This window comes from Cyanistes caeruleus, chromosome 6 (assembly GCF_971803275.1).
Source record: "Cyanistes caeruleus chromosome 6, bCyaCae1.hap1.1, whole genome shotgun sequence".
Taxonomy (NCBI): Eukaryota; Metazoa; Chordata; class Aves; order Passeriformes; family Paridae; genus Cyanistes; species Cyanistes caeruleus.
In genome coordinates, this window is record NC_141706.1 from 58,235,177 (window position 1) to 58,256,808 (window position 21,632).

Below are 21,632 nucleotides of genomic sequence, written 5' to 3' on the forward strand. Positions count from 1 at the left end.
AGGGCCCGGCCTGGCCTATGCCAGTTCTTGGCTTGCCCCTTGCCCGCCCCGTGGGTGGCTCGGGCTGGGGCTTGGCACTGCCCTTCGGCCAGCGCACGTGTGTGCACACGTGCTTGTTGCTAAACTTGTGGCTCTCGGATGTCTCCACAGAGTGGCATTTGCGTGCAGCCGTTCCCTCTAACAGGCACCTGTCAGATTTGGGCTAAAGAAGAGCGAGGAGATGGCCATGGCCTGGGGTGAGCCCAGCACTGCCCATAGCCCTGCAGCCGGGGCTCCCCTTGGGCACCTGGAGTCTGTTGGCCCTAAAATGCATGTGTACATGTAAGAGTCACACACTGTGAAAGCAAGTGCTGGTGTTACTGGGATCTGCTTTCTCGCAAGGCCTCCTTACTGATGACAAATACTCTGATCTGCTCCATCCTTGACCCCCTGAGACCATTTCCCTATTCCTCTGTGTGTTTGGCCCCCTCTTGCAGCCATTGTACTCTTTATTAGGAAGATCAGGCTCTCTGGCATCTGCAAGTGGGCAATACCAGTTGCTGAAGGGTTCACAGGCCATAGCTCTGATTTCTCTGTCCCTGGAGTTGTCTCACTGCTGCTGTTTGCTGCTGGAACGGGAGACATTTGTGCACACTGAGGGGGATCACCAGACAGGGGCTGAAATGCTCTGCTTCCCTGCAGCCCCCTCTGTGAAGCTGCTCGGAGAGGCAGGAAGGGAGACCACATCACGCTACCAACTGTCCTGATGACTCCGATGAGTATGAAGCTGGCAAGGAACAGCCATCCCCTTTGTTGTGCTTCTTCTGAACCACCATTCAGCCAGGGAAACAATGCCTAAACTGTGCTTGGTTTGCTTTGTAGCTTCTTCCTTGCCACGTGATGCTCATAGCAAACCCTGGGGATCCGTGTGAGGGAGTGCAGGCAGGTGGGGGAGCCGGGCAGGATACTGTGCTCCACTGTCACACTTAAAAACTCTTGCTGACCGCATCTGAGGGAAAAGAATAAAAGAAGGATAACATCCACTGATCTGCTTTGCTGGAGAGAATTACGTGCAGTGTTTGTCAGCACAATTCGTCATCCGAGGATCCCCGCAGATCCACCACAGCTCTTGGCGTCTTGGATGTCAGCCATGGCACAGAAAATCCTCTTTCACTGCTTGTTTCCGAGCCCAGGTGAAAACCCATTAAAGGCAGCCGCTTCACCACTCCCTGCTCCCACCAAGGCCCTCACTGACCTGTCAGTTGTGTCCTCTCACTGCAGCCATGGGATAATTTGTACCAAAGTGCAGGACTGAAAGAAGTGGTTTAAAAATAGCTGCTTCTCCAGCCCTTTCTTTGTGTCTGCCCATGCCTTGCTGCCCATTGCTGATGGCAGTGGTACCCACCACATCTCTGTGTGCCACCTGCTCTGGGGGATGCCCTGATGACAATCCCAAATCCTTCTCTAGCTGTTGCTAGGACATTGCCTTTGATTTGGATGTCCAGTGTGGTGATATCAGGTTTCCCAGCACTTTCTACTCATTCTCCACATATGCCTGAGCAAGCCAAGTGGTGTCAGAGCCCAAAGGCAAGGCATTAGCACAGTTGCAAAGCTAAACTGGCTTTTTTTTAGGAAATAAATGTCTTTGGTATAGAAGTGGGACTGTTCTTCACAGGCCAAGTTCTCCTATGGAGGTGATAGGAATGGTTACAACCATAGTGTGCTTTGGGCCAAAGCACTGGCATAAAAATAGGCCAGGGCGTGCCAAGTCCTTTTGGCCTCACAGCTGGTGGGTAACCCTTTGCAAATTGTATTTGTCACATACATTTGAAGTGGGAGCCTGCCTGTAGGAAAGGCAGCCCGTCTGTGGGCTGCACTGAATTCCATTTGGACCTAAAATTATTTATTGGGTGCAGTGCTCAGCACTAGTGATATAACAGGACAGTCCAGAAAAGTTTTACTTTTCTGATATGTATATTTTTTTGCACAGACCCACGAACATGGTTTATTTGCAGTCCAGCCTGGTTTTAATCACTTTGAATTAAGTAACTGATCTTATTACCAATCCGACTATGAGAGGGCTTATCACAGGTTCCTTGGCACATGACAGAGATTACTCTGTCGGTACAGCCACATCCAAGTAACGTGACGTATCCTCTCAGAGCTATTTTCATCTTCACCCTCCTCTGGGACCTTGATCCTTTGGTTTCTCCAGCCAGTGACCAACTAAAACCTTCTTAATACTACGGAAACCCCAACTACGTAATCAGACAAAGGGAAAAGCTCTGCTATTTCTTGTGGCAGACGTCATTTGCTTCCTAAGGCTTTCATTAAATTGAGGACAGGATAATTTTGGCTTAATGGACATGACTGTGTGTGTAATTAAAAGGAAAATAAAAATAGACACTGTCAGGGAGTACACTGAACATGGTCTACTGCTGGGTTTGAGCATGAGATTGAAGATGGGCAAAGAGTACATCCCTCATTCTTGAACGGAGCTGAAGGATGCAGGGTTTGCTTCAGTCCTTGCAAATAATTTGTGCATGGGTTTGACTTGAGTCAGGCTCAGGACCAAAGGTCAGCAGAGTTTGGACAACAGCTCCAGATCCCTGGTGGGCTGGAGCAGCAGAGCTGCCACTTCACTTTTAGCGTCGTTGACAAGTCAGAGAGAAATGCCTAACGATCTGTTTAGCTAAAACTGCACATCTTCAGAGTGAAGTAAGGAATGAGGAGAGTTAGGGGTTTTACGGGAGGGGTGCTGGGCTGGAATATATACACTGCATGTCCCTCTCTCACCACAGGTACATCACTAATCTTCAGTTTAATCTCTCTGTGCCACCAGCATCCCACCTGCACACGGGATGCAGTAATGCTGCTTCGGCCATCCTGTTTCAGCTGATGAGTTCTTTAGGTCAGGGATCATATGCAAGTATATTGTTCTGATCCTTGGGGTCTGGGCTCTGCGTTGGGAGCCCTATGCTCTGCTGTGTTATACAGGGGACAGAGACTGACCCTCCTGCACAGAGACACAGCAGCAGAGTTGCTGGCAGTCACTAGACAGGATTTGTTCTCCTTTGGTGAGGACATGCCATGTGAGGAGGTGGATGGCAGCCCCAGGCACTCTGTTCAGCTCTGATGAATAATAGCTGTTGCTGACACCTCGTGGAAGCCTCACACAAACATTTCCTCAGAAATCTTTCGGTTTCATTTCTTTTGCTGCTTGTTCCCCTGATAAGCTTGTCCTTTGTTTCTGTCGTTGCAGGGCCCTTGGCTGCCTGCAGCACCAGGGATGGGAAGGCAGCAAGGGAAGCTGCCTAGGGCTACCTGATTAGAAGGAGTGCACATCTTATTCCTGTGTGGTGGTGAGTGAGGGCTGTTCACCATAGATGGCTGTTGCACATCAGATGCAGAGATGAGAGCATTTCCCTGCTCTGTTACAGACCTATCTGGGTCTGTAACACCTGCATCATGTACATGCCTTTTGTGTGTCCCTTTGCCCACCTCAATTTCTCAGGGGAGCATTTTGGCAAGTGGCTGTCCTTCCATTTCAGAATATCAAATTAGTTTGGAAAAGATAGAGAAGTTTTCCTGGGAAGTGCAAGAATATTTTCATTTGAGAAACAAGACAGCCGATTAGAGAGTCAGCAGTGATCTGGGTTGGGGCAATGCTCCTGGCTCCCTTGCTGGAATCATCAGACATCATCATCCTGTCCAGGGGAGAAGTTGTGGCCTTGAACCTCACCCTGTTCTCATGATTCACCATTGCACTGTCTTCCTCAGTATCCACCTCTTCTTCCTCTTCAGTCTTCATTTGCATTACAGTCAGTGTCTGCTTTCTTGACTTTGTGTGAATCACCATTTCACACTGAGCCGGGGCTACCCATAACCTTGGCTGCTTTGCTTTTTTCTCTGCTGCATTATAGGATCAGCTCCATCCTGATCCCTGACATGAAATGAGCAAATCTCCTCTTGTGGTTCTTGCTTCCTGGCTGTTGTGAGCAAATTCCAAAAATCTGCATATGGTATGGGTCTTGGTGGAGTAGGTTGCCCAGAGACCTTTAGGAGTCTCCTTCCCTGAATATATTAAAAAGCTGCCTGAACACAATGCGGAGTAATGTGTTCCTGTGGACTCTGCTTGAGCAGGGGGTGTGGACTAGATGACCTCCAGTGGTCCCTTCCAACCTTACCTGGTTTTGATTCTTGAGAGCCCAGGTAAAGCTGATACATTTTGTTTTGGAAAGGAAATCTCTCCAGTGTAGGAAGTCTGTAATTGTAAGGGTTGACTGCTGTCAGACATCAGTCCCAGCTGATGAGAGGATGAATAAATGGCTCAGCTGGTGTCACAGATTTGTTGATGTTGCCCACCGGAGGGATTACCCAATTTTTAAAGCTTTGAGACTTATTTTTTATTCTGGTTCCTTGATAAAGTGGTCTGACAGAGTGAGGTGGGCAGCAAGGTGATGAGCTCCAGCTCCAGCTGCTTTGCAAACCCTGAGGGATGCTCACAGGCTGTCATCAGTGTCCTCTTCATCTTGGCTGAGTTCACAGCCCACCTCTCATTAAGCCTTGGCTTCGGCACCTATTATAAAAGAGCCACGTTCAGCCTTTTGGAAACTTAGGGAAATTCCCAGAGCTGCAGCAGAGATTAAATTTCATCCAGCATATTACAGAGGGAAGCTGGAAAGCATGCTTGGCCCTTAAAAGTCTACAGATTACCTTTTGGGGAGCCTTTCTGTTTCATAAGCAAGCGGTCAAGAGGGGTCAGGGAGCTCCTGGTGCCTGTGGATGATTTTGGCCTTCAGCTTGATGTTGGTTGTTAAAAATATTTTCCCAGATGTATTAATACGACCAGACTGGATTGCATCTGAGCTGAACATTGTGAGCCTCAGGCAGGACATAAATATAGAAGCAAAACAGGCTGACATAAGAGTCATCTGTCCTCTTCTACACAAGAAGTGAAGGGGAAAGAGAGGGAACTTATTCTGTTGCAATTTTTAGACACTTCCAGGAATTAGCCTGAGCCTCAGAGAGTGCCTGTATGGTGTCCTGAGGCACAGAAACCCCACGTATCCCTCTCTCAGGCCCTGTGCTGAGTGTGCTGTGCCAGAGGACTGCACACTCAGCACATTTTTAACCCAGGCTTAGATCTGCCTAGACAAGGTCTGCAATCAGGAGTGACTATTTGTTTGATGTGTTTGCCTAACAGGATTACCCTTATCATAATGATATAGCAACCTGGCCTTGGCAGAGCAATCCCCAAGGGCACAAGGGGTCAAACCCTTGCCTCCATTGCCCCAAATATGCACAGCATAGCTCGTCTCTTATTGTGCAATATCCAGCCATGCTTCAGTTGGCATTCAGTGCTCTACTTTGGGAAAGAGCAACTGTGCCAGGTACTGCTGCCTGCTGACATCACACTTGGCATTTCTCTCTGCCCACCTAAAAAAAAAAAAAAAAAAAATCAATAATACTCAAAAGTTAGAAAAATTATGCAGTGTTTTATAATTAGAGAACAGGATGGCTTCCCCAGTGGGAATTGCTCTGAGCAGGTGCCTGATTGAATTCAATGTGAATTTGTTGCCCTGGCTCCCTAAGAACCAATGAAATGCCTGCCTTTTGTATTATGTATCATGAACATGTCTTAAAATCATTACAAAATCATCCGTTTGTCTATAAAAATATATCTGTGATTATTAAATTTTTCTACTTAAAACATTCAAGGAAAGTTCAGGATGAAAGCTCGGTTTTCCTGTAGGTAAGTAGGATAAAGGTTTTGCTAAAGCACAGCCTGGCCCCATAGGGGATCAGTACTCAGACTTATTCACTTCAGTCTCTGGCAGGCTGGGGACATCTCTTTGTTCCCTGTTGGTGTCATTTTAACCCCAGCACTTTTCAGGCTGGTGGATGCGAGCCTGTCCTCACCAGCTCCTGGGCTATTTGTGGAAGCAGAACCTGCCACTCGCTACGTGCCGGCTCCAAAACAAGCAGGATCCTCTGTTTATAATGTGCTATAATTGGCCTGAATGAAACCTGTGGTTCAGGCTGTAGGGCCCAGGACTGCTGATGCATCAGCACCCTAATTCCAAGCAGTGCTGCTGGGAATGCCAAAATGGCATTGCATAAAGCTGAGGGATGTGTAGGTACATAGTGTTAGCAGTATGTTCACAAGCTCCTGGTTTCTGGAGCAGGCTGTACTTGTCAGGTCTGTGTAGATCCCCTTCTCTAGATGAGGTTTGGGGGGATGGAGCCTCCTCGGAGCAAAGCAGAGATATCCTCTTTCTGCAGCAGCTTCACTGTGTAGATGCTTGGGTTGCCATGGGGAGCATTACCCTAACCATCCTTTTTTCTTTTCCCCAAGGTATTTGTAGCTGGCATGTGAATAGGGCTCTGTGACTCAGAAATTACCTATCCAACCATTGGGCCTAAATGGTTTGAGTTCACCTGTGATTAGTGTATATTTAATTTTGGTGGCATGTGCGACTGTTCAGATCCTGCTGTTCAGCATGGAACTGTTCTGACCTTGTAGCTCATTGCAGGACAAACTCCTGTCTACACTAAAGCAAAGCAACCCCCTCACTTTTGTTTAGAGGCTGGTACATACCGTATAACACTCACCCAGAAGTTGTATTTGATCTGGCTTTGCTGTAAGAAACCCCTCTGCTATTTCAGCTCTAAAACACAATAGATATATGACCAAGCAGAAAGATTAAAAAAAGAACTGGCTAATGCTTTGCGTGTCTTAGAGGACTTATTTTTATTCCCATTTGTTCATTCTCTCTGCTCTTGGCTGCTGCTGGGTCTGTTGAAATAACAAACAGGAATGAAGAAAGAGGGCAGCTCTGTCATGAGCTTCCTTCGGTGGGAAGCGGCTGCGGTGCAGCAGTTAACTCCAACAGTGACTGCAGCCTCCGCAGCTCTGCCGCCAACAACCCAACAGGAAACCTGTCCTGTTTTTCTGAAAAAAGATTGGATTATCAGTCAAAAGCCTTTTTGCTGCAGAGTGGTGTTTAGAAAGAGTCTGTCTTTTGCTTTGTAAGAAAATGGTCAGAAATCTAGTGCTGCGTGCAGCTGCTCTGCTGCCAAGAAAACCCCCCGGGCCGGGTGGTGAAGCCTCTGTGATATTTCCGGCTTCTCTTTAATTACTTTCTAATTAAATTTTCAAATCCAAGTACAATCAGGAGGTTAAACCATAGCAAGTTCATAGCAGGGTCTTTCCATTTGCTTTTTCTAAGTCAATAGCTATCCCCTATGTAGAGGTGATAGATAATTTTGTGTTTATATAAAGGTACTTAAAATCAGTGTAGCAATGCCTTTTACCTGATGGATTCAGCACTAGCATAATTTTATGCACTCTCCATTTGGAAGCACTGCTTTTGCATAAAAATTGTTGTAACTGCCTGAACAGATATGTCCATTAGTATGTCTGCTCATGGCTTATTCAATGGCTGAGGCATTAGGGTCCAAGCTTCCCTTGCCACGATTTTCCTCTACTATTCCACATGCAATTTAGGGAAATAGGAGGACTGATGTTTCCAAAGTGTTGCAAGAGTTTTGTGATGCCTCCACACCAGAAAACTGAAATAAAAAAGGTCTCAAAAGATAATGTAAATAACTAGGAAATGAGATAAATGACAAAAACTAGCCACATGTAAATAGTGAAGCTAAGAAACAACTGAACTCAGCTGCTAAGCAGTGCACAAAGGTCAGTTTTCTCCCTGCCACCACCTGAGCCATGCAGGGGCCCCAGTGGTCTCCTCCCCTTTGGCTCTGCTCTCTGGACCTCTCTTATAGCCCTGCCTGGATACCAGGACCAGGACAGACTAACTGGGCTCACCATTGCCTTCCATCTCCAGAGCAGGGCTGCCCACAGTGGAGCAGCCACCATTGAGACGAACAGTGTCTGGAGCACAAGCAGAAAGGTGTGAAGCACGCTTGGACAAAGGTCTTGGGCTCCCTCAGACCTTTTTGCAGCACTGTGGGCAGAGCCCATCCTGGCCACCCATCCCATATGTGTACCCCACACTTGCCAGCACGGTCTGTCACCAATGGGGCTGTTCTATGGCTCTTGGGAGTGCTGCTGTTTGGCAGCTCACTCAGAGCTGGGTACAGCAGTACCTGCTGAAGCCCCCAGCAGTCCAAGTGGGAATTTCAGCCACGCTGAGAAACTTTGTAGGAGACAGACAAAATTACTCAGGCTCACTCTTCACATCTCTGCTTTGTTGCTCTCAACCTCTAGCCCTGCTCTCCTACCCCCAAAGTGGGGATGGCAGAATAAGAAGTGCCTGTGTCCTGGTTTGCAGCCAGGTGTTTCAGCTTAAACTACTGAAGAAAGTGGGTCTGGGATAATATATCAGTGTGATAAACAGAGGTAAGCCTTGGAGTAAGGTTTGTGCTTGGGAGAGGTAATACTGTGGTGTTGTGTTTTTAAAATGATGTCAGCATTTGAGATCCTTTAGACTTGTGTTTTGGTTGAGGCCCCCAAGAGATGTAAGAGTTCATTTGAGTTTACCCTGGAAACCTGGCTGCTGTCTCTGAGGCACAAATGCTCCTGGAGACAGCCTGCTCTTGTAATTCATGTATTCCATGAAGCAGAAAGAAAAACATATTGGCTAGGGTTCAAGCACTTTTCTTGGTTGTCTTGGTGATAAGTGCCTGATAAAAGTTCAAGGTCTTTGCTTGCTTGTATAGAAAAAAGCAGCTTTGCTTAAGTTACTGCTGGCATCCATGGTCTTCCAGAGATCTGTTGTTCTCAGTGCCTGGGCTGTTCTTGGTGAGTGAGACAAGGTTGTGAATTGTAGTTTGTCCTGTGTCAGAGGTGACCTTTCATTCTATGCCATGCAACAGTGGCTGTGTCATGGCAAACATTTGCAGTAAGCTGGATGCTCCCTCTGAGGGGCTGGGGCTTTGTGGAAAGAGTTTGGGATGGTGGCACAAGCCCACTGCAGTTGGCAGCCTGCTGCAGTAGACTCTGGAAGCAAGCCAAAAATAGCTGCTGTGTTAGCACAATCATTAGGTTTCAGAATTGACAGCATGTGGAGATGTAAAGACAAGGGGAGCCTCCTTGGTGCTGCCACTTCCAGCATTTTGTTGTCTGGGGAAGAAGGGACAGGCTCTGTGATGCTTGGTTTGTGCTCTGAGAGACTTAGGTGTGTTTGAGGGCAGGATTTTTTTAGCAGAAGTGTGAGTGATGGTGGTGAGGGGAGAGGTGAGGCGAGGTCAGAGCAGTGGGATGTGACATTCAGGTTTCCTCCCAGGGCTCCACGGGGCTGAAGCAGGTGTCAGCTGAACTCCTTGAGTCACCTGCAGAGGTGAGGATGGAGCTGCATTCCTTCTGCTGCCTTCAGCCCCTGCTCTCATGGGGCTTCCCTAGCCCTGTCTGCCCAACACCATGAGCAACTTCCCAAAGCTGGAACCTCAACTGCCTTCATTTCTGCACAGGCCAGTTAGTCATTTCCCACTTATAAACAAACATTTTGGAGACACCAGAGAAACTGAGCCACCAAGAGGACAAAGTTCTGCTTTTAAAGTAGCTCATTCACCAGTGAGTTTTACTGTACAGCAGCTCAGCCACTGCTGAACTGAAACCACCCTCTGCTTCTCATACAGGGAACAGGAAAATGTGCTTCTGGAGCAGGCCAGTCTTTCAATCATCAGCTGGACTTCCATTTAAAGTGTTGCAGTTAGGTGGCTTTGTTCTGAGGTTCTTTTAATCTGCCTTGAGAATCTCCTTCTTCCTTTTATGCACAGGTGTTCCTGGGTTCCTCTGGGGATGCTTGCATTGGCAGTGCAATGGAGATCTGAAGCATGGTTGTTGCTGCAAACTAAAGTCAAATTATTTCCCTCAGTCCTTGAAAAATGAGGAATCTGCTCATTCATGTTTAACTGCTGCCTGGCTTCTGCACTTTTCTAACCTTTATTTCTACTTGTGACCTGCCCATAGGTGTGTGCCCACTTTCCTCCTGCTGCCCCAGGCAGGCCATTGTGCACCTGGTGTGTGGTTCTTGAAAACCCAGAGTGACTGAGGGCATGCACAGCTTGGGGGTGAATTATTGCCAGGTCTCCTGGAGCATTACCCAGCAGCGCTGGAAACGTCCCCAGGGATCAACACTTGCAAATGATCAGCCAGCCCCTGACGTTCCTCACAGACGTCCTTATAAGAAAATGTTTGCAGGGTCTAAAGTGGAAAATTGTTTATTAAAAAAAATCTCAGAGGAATAAATAATCAAAAAGCAGTGGGAAGTGTTTAAATCAAATTTTAAACAGCACAGTAGTCATTTTAGCTGAGAGACTTATTCTTGTTTCATTAAAAAAAAAAAATAAATCCAAACTTAATTATTTTCCTAAAAGCTGTATCACGAGGGGCAGATGCTGCCAGCATGTGGGGCTGAGCCAGAGCTGCAGGTCCCACTGCTCCTGCTCTGTCCACGGGCTTTGGGCTGGCACAGGCACAGTGCCCCGTCCTGCCTGCCACCAGCCTGGTAAACACGGCTGGCTTGTGCTCAAGCTTAGCACAAGCTCGGTCAGGCACCTGATAAATCCAAGCCAAAACCGGAGCGCGTTTGGCTGCTGAGGATGGAGTTGCTGTCAATTTGTTTTTCTCGGCTCAGCAGCTTCCCCCGAGATCTCCGTCAACAAATCGATGTTCGGTGTCGCACTGTCCTGCCTGAGCTCCTCCTGCCGGGAGCTGTGTGTGTCCTCGGGCTGGCCCGAGGGACGTGTGGCACCCTCGGCGGCTCAGAGCAGGTGCCAGGGGCAGCCTCAGCGCTGAGCCCAACTCCCCTCGCGGCTGCTGGGATTCATTTCAGAGCTCAGCGAGTGCCAAGTGCTCCCTGCACTGGGACACACACCTGGCTGCCGTCACAGGGGTGTGCCACTGTTACATAAGCCTTTTGGGTTGCCTCTGGTTTGCTGCACTTCATTAGGAGCCAGAATTTTACGTTTTCTGCTGGACTTCCCCCTCTGCAGTGGCAGCCTGACTCTGTGTCTGAGGCGGATTCAGGTTTTCCGTTTGGGTATTTCCAGTGGCATTGGTCAGGCACAAAAATCATGTGATCTGAAAGAACAATTTTGGCTATCTTACTCCAAATGCCAGATTCTTTCTTTTTAAAAATTATTTTAATTTTTAGGACTCTTTTTCCTAAATTCTTTAAAGCTAGGAAAAAACCCCAGAAGCTGTAATAAAATTGGGAACACGATACAAATCACCAGGGCTCTTCCGACGGGCATTTCGGCCAAAGTTGACTCACGGTGCTGTTCCAACTTGCAGCAGCCGCGAGTGCATCAGCAGCCAAAGGTTCCCCCCTGCAGCACAGTGACAGCTACTGCAGGTGCCCCGTCGGCTGGAGCTCATTTGTCCATGACGATTTTTCCTGTTTAAAAAAAAAAAAAAATGGAAAAAAAACCCCAAACCCTACTAAAATCCGGAAAAAATTCTACTGGCTTTAGCAAAAGCAGATGGGATTGTTAATATCATGATGGAACTGGCAGTTATTGGCACTACTTTTCCTTTGTGAGACCCGATCTGGGGAGTTTCCCAGGGAGATATGTTGGGTCACGGGTTATCATATAACGGCTACATCCACGGGTCATAATTTTGCTCCTCACCCATGATGAGGCATGAAGAAAAAATGGGCTGAAACTTTATGTGGTTCAAGGGACAAGTGAAAAAATTCATAGTGAAACATACTGAGGCAACACCACAACCCAAGGACAGGGCAAAGAATCAAACTGCTGGAGGTGGTGGGGTTTTGTGGGGGAGAATTTTGGTTGATTCTCTGTTCTGGTAATACCCCCCTCTCCGGGTGCATCAGGGACTGATGGACCTTCACATGATCCAGCCCCACCACTCTTGTTATCTCATGGCCATCTCTGCCAGTGCTTTCCAAAGCATTTGGGCTTGCTGTTGCTTCAGGCTCTAGCCAAATTTAGGCAAATGTAACTAAAACTACACACTAACCTCTGCACTACGCAGAAGTCACAAATGAAATGCACTTTCCAAATTGACCTTTTTCTAAAGGAAAACTGAACTCCTGAAAAACGTGCTGGCCTTGTGCACCTTGTGACCTACACCAAGAGCATCTACATGAGTATATATCAACCTGCCCCATTTTAGGGATGCAGTGGGGCTTGGCCAGCAGTTGGCAGAGGCTCATAAAGCAGTTGGGGTGCTTTGTTCCCCTCTTACATGCACATACAGACCCCCTGGGCTCTTAGCTGGCTGCTAGCACAGCCCTCAGTGTAGCACAGACTGTGTTTTCTCATGTGAAATTCAATAAATTCAGCATTTTCAGGACCTCGGCATAATCAGGGTTTTCAATCTTCTCCTTCATTGCTTTCTAATATACCCTCCTAACAATTAACTGTGTGTTGGGAGAACGCCAAATGCAGGGTAAAAGACTTCGTTTTTCTTTCCCATAATTAAATGTCGTGTTTGCTGCTGTCTTTCCCACTCGATTAAGTGTCCATGTATGGTCTAAAATGCTCTTTGGTGAATTAGCATAAAGTCTGTCAGGATTTCAACCAACATTCTCCCTCCCGCTGCATCTGTGCAGCTCACAAAGGGCAGCATTGGCTGGCGGCAGGGGCCTGGAGATATGCTTACTGCAACCCTGAAAAAAGCACTTGCAAACCTCTCCCTGGTCTCCCTCTGTGCTGCAGGGCAACTGGGGCAGCTAGCTGATGAGAGTCTTTTTTTTTTTAATTACATCTAAACACATATTGGAGAAATATTCCCAAAGCTGAACTCTGGCAACATCTACAGCACTGCATGTATATAATGTATAAGATTATATATTATATATATATATATATAAAAAAATAAAATATATAGTATATATTATATAATATATATTATATTTCTATTATATAGAAATATAATATACAAAATATATAATCGGTTGTCAGTGACCAATAGATGTGTGAGTTATGGGCTGGGAGGTGAAAGATCAACTTTCTACCAGTTCAGGATGAGCTGGAAGTGAGATGATGACTGGGGATCTAAGCACAAGATGAGCAGTGTGGTTATCCTGGTTGGCAGCCCTGTCCTGGGGAATGGCCATTTTCCCCAAAAAAGCATTCCCTGGAGCCAGTGCACTTTTTGCCACATCCCCCAGGGCTGCTCTGTGCCACCCAGTTCCAGAGCCTGTCAACCCAGCACTAATCCATGTCCCAGGTGCCACATCTGCACATCTTTTAAATACCTCCAGGAACAGTGACTCCACCACTTCCCTGGGCAGCCTGTTCTGTGCATCACCTTCCCTGGGCAGCTTGACAACCAGTCAAGAAATTTTTCTTCATATCCAATCTAAACCTCCTGGCACAACTTGCAGCTGTTTTCTCTTGTCCTGTTGCTTGTTTCTTTAATTTTCATAATTCTTCAATCTTCACAACTTCAGGTTTGCTACCAAGTCCAGAAGCAGTCTCTGATATGGGAGGATGGGTCATTATAAGCTGGGAGAAGACTTAGTGGTGAGGTGAACAGAGCTGGCAGATAAACCTGGAATGTGACTGAGTCCCAAGCCCTCCTTGTCCAGAGATACCTCTGCTCCCTGAGAAGGGATTACACTGGGTGGGATCTCATACTCCTGCTGTTTCCCCAACTCCTCCTGCAGCTCTGTCCGTGTCTTTTGGATAAACAGCTGCAGAAAGGAGCCTTTGTTTCCAGAAGCGTTGGGGGAATGGCTCGTGGTGGTACAGATAACCCTGCCTGTTGAGGAGAGGCTGCAATACAACTGGGAGGGTACACAATGTATTATTCACCAGCTGTTTCCTCTCCTTTCAAGACATTTTCTGTAAAAACAGGGGCTGGAAGTGGTGTATGTGAGATGTGCAATCAACAACACAGAAGGAGCTTGAGCTTTTGCCTTGCTGGGTACTCAGACCATCAGTCACGAGGAACTGGTTTGTGCAAATCTGTGTCTGGACCTCCATGGTGTTTAACTGCAGGTGGCTCATAAATGTGTTTTCTTTTTCTCTGAATGCCTGCTGAAGACCTGAAAATCTGATTTACAGAAGTGCCAGGTGCCCACAGCTTTGACAGATGTTGGTAGGAGCGATGCTTAAATGTACAGAGAGAGGCACAGTGCCATGCATGTCCATGACTGAGCTCTTGGGGCTTTCTGCTTGGGCCTCTGGCTGTTTGCAGCCTCTCCTTTGCCTGGCCCAGTCCCTAAGGAGGGGACAGTGACAGCCCCTCCCTCCTCAGGCTGCAGATAGCGATGTTCTCACCTTGGTGAGTACTGAGCTGCAGTGGTGAGGTGCAGTGGAAAAAAGCCCATGAGAAAAAAATACAGCACCCCATGTCTGAGTCCAGCACTGGGAGAAAGCAATTGCCTAAGATGTGAATAAAAGGCACTGCTGTTTTTTTTTTTTTTCCCTTCAACCTGGCTATTCAAACTGCCATGAAAAATATGTCCATTCTTTTCTTTTATAACCTCTTACAAGCTTTCAATTTTAGCCTCCACTCCCCAGAGCTCATAAAATAAATGGGTAGAAACACTATAAAAATGAACAAAATCCCAAACCATAGCTACTTCATATTCTGAGTGTCTCATTAAATGCATATTAAGGAAAATCCCTCATCTTACAAAAATATGTAATTGTTTATAAATCTGTAACTAATTTGAAGCTATTTGAAACAGCCTTATAATAGAATGACCTTCTAGAAATTGAAGGGGGTGCCAGCTGACTGCACTAAAAGACAAGAACAGATTAGAAGTTAAATACCTGTATTTTAATATATCTGAAAAATCTTCCCAGAAGAATTACAGGTTAAAAAAAAAGGTAAAAATGCTCATTTATATAATTTTTTTGCTTTAAATAATAAGAATATCTGTCCCCTAGGAGCTCAGCACCCTGGCACATCCAGCAACAGAGGACTTAACCAGGAATCAGCTGGTCAGGCCACCTAGCTCTCCTGCTGTCACTTTTTAGCAGTGGCTACTCAGCCTGCTTTCTGCCATCACCTCAACCTCTACAGGGCAACAGCACAGATGTGAGAGAGGTTATTGGGAAAGGACACTATCTCCTTGTACTGCATTGCCCATTTACATAAGAGCTATCTCAGAGCTGGAAAACAGTCTAATGTGCCTGCAAGCACATTACTACTCCTCTGTTCCTCATGGCAAGAGGAACAGAGGAGTAGACACAAAACAATGGACACACGCATTACATTTTTGTTCCTCATGCTGAATATTGATGCACAGTGTGTTGAACACCTGGCCTGTGCAGCCAAATCCTACCTGATCCCCTGGGCCTGGATGCAGGGGATGAGAATTGCTTCCCAGTCTGCCATGTCACATGCTGACAAGGTCTAGACATCAAGTTGAGACTTTTCCAACCATTTCCCTACCCTAGCCAGATCCTATTCCAAGAAAATAACTGCAAGGTTAATGCATCCTCCTTCAGCATTGCCCCCAGCTGAGGAGCATCCTTCACAGGTGCCCAAAGTTTACCTTTGTCGTGAAAACAGAGGATGGCCCCAGGCTTTCCTCAATCTGCCTGGGGAGAGAAGAAATGGGATACTGTCTCCTAAGGGAAGGTGGAAACAGCTGAGTTGGTAAGAAGAAAATACATCCCTGTCCTAGCTGTGCTTGGGCTCCAGCACCGACTCCCTCTCTAAGTGCTTTGAGGGGAGTTCAAATGCTGCTGTCCCTTTGGTGGAGACTGAGCTGGCCCCAGAGCGGGGCTGAGCCTGTGCTGCTGCTGCGGGTGGCTGCACGATGACAACCCACATGATTCCGTTCCCAGCAGCGGGTACAGTGAAGTGCTGCCAGATGATGACACCTCACACAGTCCCAGGGATGCTTTTACATTCATCTATTAATAGCTCCCTGTGTTTTCATTTCTGGAAACATAAATATGTATCCCCAAATGCTCCTGATTGTCACATGCCTGGAAGTTGGTAAACTGGTGACTGATACCAGATCTGTCCAACGTAAGGCTCTGTGATTGATCAGTGTGTCCGAAACTGTCCTGGCCTCACTCCTACGCCAAAATCCTGGGAGCGTGTGCTTATCACAGTGGCAGGCTGGGAACAATCTGAGGAGGAAAGCTGCAGGAGCTGGGTCAGTCCTGGGGAAGGCTAGCATAACTTCAGCTGATTTGAATGTGAATTACACACAGTTAGGCCAGGCCTGGAATTTGCCCCTGGCATGGGCTGGCTCTCTGCAGCTTCATTAAACCAGCTGTTTTTTACCCAAAATACTGTCTGTGGGAAAAGAGCTGAGCAAAAGCAAATCGTGGTGCCAGCCCCAGCTGTGACTTTGCCTATGAAAAATGCAACTAATACAAGCAATCCTTACTTCTTGTGATCTTAGATTTTAACTTTTTTTAGAAATTGCAGTAGTTAATGAGTGCATACAAATGTGTGTGCATGGGATACAAACACATAAACTCCCACCCATGAACACACACTCTAAATACTGGCTGATTCAAGTAGAAGTGTTTTGTTTCTGGATTTAAACTTCCTCCAGATTCAGTAATTTTGGAGTGGAGATTTTGTCACACTGTACTGCTGAGATGCTCAGTGCAAATGCTGGGTTTGATCTGGCTGCTGATAGTTTCTTGGGTGATTTGCATTCTGGGCTTTGTCACGGTTCTCTCTCTGAACCAGAAAGTCACTCTGGGCTCTGGACTAGCTGAGCTACTGGTTTTGGGATAAAAGGGTATGTTGGCAGGGCTCCTTTTGGATCAGAGATCAGCATTTCCACCTTCCCAAAAGGTCACTTTGTAGCATCTTTTAGCTGTTGAGTGAGTAAATTAAAGTGTTCAACCTAGTGGCAGCAGAGGAGGGACATCAGTGACCCCACTGATGGGAACATGTGCACATGTGTATTTAAGACCAAGTACGGTGAAATGTCTATCAGAAAGATGTTCCAGGTGATGACAAATTCAATCTGCTGAGACAAGAGCCACCCTGAACCATCCACAGCTGGTGGGACTACGCCCCTGTGCCCAGCACTGCCTCTCCATCCTCTGGCAACATGAAAATCACCCAGGGCGAGCTGCTGCCTCCAGCCAGATCAGCATAGACCTGCCAGCTTCAAATATCACCCTGTGCCATTATCTGATACAAATGCAAATCTTCCTGGGATCAAAGAAAACCATCTGCATTGAAAAAGACACATCAGAACTTTAACTTTGTACCGCTTGCTCCAGGCAGGACAGCCACCCTCAGGAGTGACAGAGGACACAGCCATGCCCTGCAGAGGTCATGCTTCACTCCAGGTGGAAATAGCCTTTCTGAGCACCCTCTGTGGCCTCTTTTAAAAGTCCTAATAATTTTAAGTCACACATTTGGATAAGGTAAAACAATTTGCAATTCTAGTCACTCACATGAGAATTATTTTAGGATAAAGAGCAGAGGCATTTGCAGTCTGGTGAGACACTCCTCACAAGTATTAATTTGGTCTTGTTGCTGGGGGGACTTTCTGGAGAAAGGAATGGCAAGAAGAAAAATAAAAGAAAAAAATAAAAAGCAGAGTAGGAAACTGGAAAGTGAAGGTCACGTCTTCCCTGTCTGAAGATGGTCTTTACCAATGGTGGTGAACTGTCCACATCTCTGTGCCTGGGCACAGAAAGGGAGAGAACACCAGATATAGCCCTCAAAAGGCAGAAATAGGAGGGATATTTTGCCTTCTTGCTGCTCACAAGGAGTCACTCAAAAACCTACTGCAGTGCAGAGCAAAATGCGACCATAGTGATCCAACTGCTTATTGAGCTGGGGAAGGCCTGAAGTCAACTAATTTGGTAGCAGCCTGCTTGTGTAGTGTAATCCCATGCTAGCCTTGAAAATGCTAAATCAGGAGTGAAATCAAGATTTTTCTCACCACTGGATTTAGTTTAGCCTTTCCAAATGGGATAACGCAGCAGAATGCTGCCTTTATTGAAGCTGTTATATTTCATCCCATTTTATTTCCTTGTTTGTTTTGAGTAGCCGAGGACTTTCAATAGAATATCTTTGTGCTCTGCAGGCTGCTCAGAGCAGGTCATATTAACGAGCTGTGGATAATGTTTCAGAGAGCATCTCAGAAACCAGAAGCTGTGCCTCAAACCCAGGCTGCAAGCCCCAGGGCTATCCAACATCAGGCTTCCCGTTCCAGCACTGGCTTTCCCCAGCATGACCAAGGCTGTGTGAAACAAGCTATCAGTGAGATTACTGCATGGCTGGGCTGTGCTTCTAAAGGACAGGAACCTCCATTAAAGAATCAGTGCAAATTGCAGGGCACAATGTGCACTGTGGTGAACTGAGTGGCACTGGTTTGGAGGCTACTGGTACACAGAAACAGTGGGAGATGGTGTATCCTAGTGTTTAGTCCCTGTGTGCAAAGGCTGTCACAGGATGCATGACTCATTCTTCATGGCCTTAAACTGCTTTTGTTAATGTTGCTGGCCCAGATGGCCTGGGAAAGGCTGGCCAGGAGAGGTCCCATGGCAGGCAGTCCATTCACAGCCTCCTGTGCTGCCGCAGTGGGGTTGGAGGCAGCTCCTGGGGGAGGGCAGCAGGCTCAGGGCCACAGCCTGCCTTGCCTGCCTCAGTCGAGAAGCACCTTCTTCCCGTGGTGGGAGAAAAGCATGTGAGCACTGGGAGGACTTTTTTGGGAATCCTTTGCCATAGGGTTTGCCATTCCTTACCCCCGGTTTCCACCAGCAGGGTGTGGGATAGGCTTGGTAACAAACGAGGACTTCCCAGCCGTGTTCCTTAGGACTGGTCTGACAGGCATCCTGTGGGCAGTGTTGTGAAATCCAATCTGGTTTTTTTAACCTGTGACACAGGTCTCACTTTACCTGCTCTTGTCCTGCCTACCAGCAGCTCAAGACAGCTGTGTCTTACACTGAACCCTTGCTTGAAGTCTTTGAATTTTCCACAACCCTCAGTCACAGATCTGAGCATGCTGATAACTGATTACAGCTTCCAAGGACTCTTCCATGCAGTCTTCTCTCCATTGTGAAACAAAGAGGTATGACAGAGAAGGAAATCAAGGAAGTGATGACAGAGTTGGTCACAAATGAATCAATCAGCAAACACCCAGTTTTCAGTTACTTACTTTCAATAGACCAAATCTTTAGGGCTGAATTTTTCTCTTTCAGTTCCTCTTGGGTGCTTAAGTCATATGCAATACTTTGCAAATATAGATTTCTACCTCATGTGTAAAAACAATGAGATGAATAATTTTAGCACAGATGGCTCTTGTAATACTGTTTTGGTTCCAAATATTCAAGGATCCTTTTAGAGCCCTGGGTCCTCATTCCTGGTATTTGAAAGCTAACATTTGACTCTTTTTATCTTAAATTCTGTTCCATCTCTCAACTTCAAGGTTATAATTTTGCCCTAGAAAGGCTGAGGAAGATGAAGAAATTAAAAGGCACTCTCAAAGACATAGTTTTTGAGATCATTGGTGATTTTTACATTAGAGAATTTGAGCCTCTCTAAGTTGAATAATCACAGCTGATAATGTCAAAAAAGGGTATTTCAGATAAGGCCCCTTTTAAACAAATAGTATCTAAGGAGCTGACTATTATTAAAACCTCTTGGAAAAAAACCCTGTGACACAAAGAAAAGTAGATGGTGTGAATGCAACCCAGCATGGTTTCTGCCTGGTTCCACATGATGCTGGGTGGAGAGACCCAGCCCCAGTGGCTCACTTGCCTCTGACCCCTTGTTCACCATGGCTACCCAAATACTCACAAAACCCCCCTTGGCTGATAAACTCCTCACCAGGTGGGTGGTTAAAGCTTTCATTTGGACATCAAAAAACCCCAACAGCTCCTAAGGATTTGCCTTCAGCTGGTTACTGTTAGCTACTCACGCTGGATATAGAGGGCACTTAGAAGCTGGAAGGTTTGGATTGGGAATCTCAAAGAGGAGGTGCTGGTTTTGGGTATTGATCTTTGCTGGTATGTTCAGTAACAGTCCTGGGATTTGGGCTGGAGGGAAGCTTGTTTTGTTAAGCTTTATGCTGGGGGCTGAGTGGTGCCTGCAGGGAACCTTTCTCTTCCTTGGAAGATGAAGGTGGGCTCTGGCTTCCCTAGAGGATGTAAGAGCTGGGCTGGAGGCCAGTGAGGCTTGTGTGTGTTTTAGAGGATGGAGAATCACAGAGCCTGTGCAATGCATAGGGGTTGGAAAGCTCTGTGAACCTGAGCAAGTTCAGTGTGGGCTGCTCTCGATGTGGAGAACAGACCTGTCCACGTTATTCAGGGCTGGGGCTTAAGGAGCAGCAGAGGCCAGGGCAGGCAGTTTGCAGATGAGGCTGGAGGAAGGCACGGCTGCAGAGATGCCCTTGGGGAACACATCCTAGAGGTCTCTCACAATCGCTAGTCAGTGCTTTTAGGAGTTGTTGCTGTGCTGATTCAGAGACTCCCTGGACAAAGTAATTATTAGTCTCAGAAGTATCATCTTGCTGCTTCAGATGTGTCGCTTTTAGGCTGATTCGTGGATGGGTCTTACCCTTCCAACAGCAACTGAGCACTACAGCTGAAGGCTTAACAGTAATATGCTTAGTGTAATAAGATCAATTATATTAAATGCCCAATTAAGAGCCGCAGGGAGTGGAATCCTTCCTCTGCAGAGGCGCCAGTGAGTGCCCTGGCACCACTGGGTGAAGCTTCCCCTCCTCTAGAAGCTGTGTGTTCTGCACTTCACTCTCATATCCAGTCTGCTTTTAGGTGTAAATAGACATTTTTTCCTCTTCCTACCACTCTTCACTCCTGGTGCAGGTTGCATCAGGGACTCCTGTGATGTGGGTTTCTGCCCTCTGAGCTGGATGGCCATCACTGAGTTGCTTGATCCTGGCTAGGAAACAGGATGTATGTGAGGGCGCTTCTAAAGTGGGACTTGGGGGCACAGACCTTGGCACCTGCACAGCTGTGTTCACATGGGGAGCAGTGCTGCAGAACACCTGGCATGGCAAAATTAGCTTTACATGTAATGGTGCTGTGTGCAAAGTTCTTCAGAAAGGGGGAACTGGCTCAGAGCAAGTTGGGGATGAATATGCTTCTACTTCTATGAGATCAGCCTTCACATGCCCAGACAAAACATGAATTTCAAATTGATGATATAGTCTACTAAATGTCTTCAACTCTCTACTCAATATACTAGAGACACACACCAGAAATTTAGAAGAGAATTGAATCTGAATATTAAACCAGTGATTCCCCAGAGGGAAATTTTCTCAACTTGTCTAATTCTCCAAGGAGATGGTATTCCCAAAGAATTAATTTTGTAACTTACAATAAGATGAAATAAAGCTCTGTCAGAGGTTTAGAAGACCTAAATTGGCACCAGTTGAACACATATGGAATTTGTCATCAGTAATAATGAAAAAAATTGTTTGAAACTTTTTCATCAAATGTGCATTTTTTCACTGAAAGTGCACTTAGACCTAAAACCTAAAAACCTTTTCTCAATCTGTGAGGTGAGTAAATGATTATGTCCTCTGAAACCCATATTAAAGCGGATTCTGTACTTTTCTGTAGTGTTTTCCTTTTATTTCAAGTCCTTTTACAGAAACCAATGGAAGTTGTCATGACGTGAGAGGCAGAAAAGTTGCCAAATGTCTTGGAAACACAGGCAGCTACTTCTGGGAAAGCGGATAGCTAAGGGCTAACAGGAAGGCAACTGCCTGATTCCAAATTTAGATTCAATGTCCCAAAAA

The 21,632-nt window shown here is 46.5% G+C and overlaps 2 long non-coding RNA genes across 2 annotated transcripts; both read right to left on the reverse strand.

Annotated features, from left to right (window-relative positions):
- Positions 1–1,220: 1,220 nt before the first annotated feature.
- On the reverse strand, positions 1,221–8,270 carry LOC147652720 (uncharacterized). The gene is made up of 3 exons (XR_015287780.1): positions 7,996–8,270; positions 4,696–5,418; positions 1,221–4,558 (listed from the first exon to the last, which is right to left on the reverse strand). It is a non-coding gene; the product is annotated as an uncharacterized LOC147652720 (long non-coding RNA).
- A 2,364-nt stretch (positions 8,271–10,634) lies between these two features.
- Positions 10,635–15,336, reverse strand: LOC147652721 (uncharacterized). The gene is made up of 3 exons (XR_015287781.1): positions 15,219–15,336; positions 11,226–11,348; positions 10,635–11,032 (listed from the first exon to the last, which is right to left on the reverse strand). It is a non-coding gene; the product is annotated as an uncharacterized LOC147652721 (long non-coding RNA).
- Positions 15,337–21,632: the final 6,296 nt, after the last annotated feature.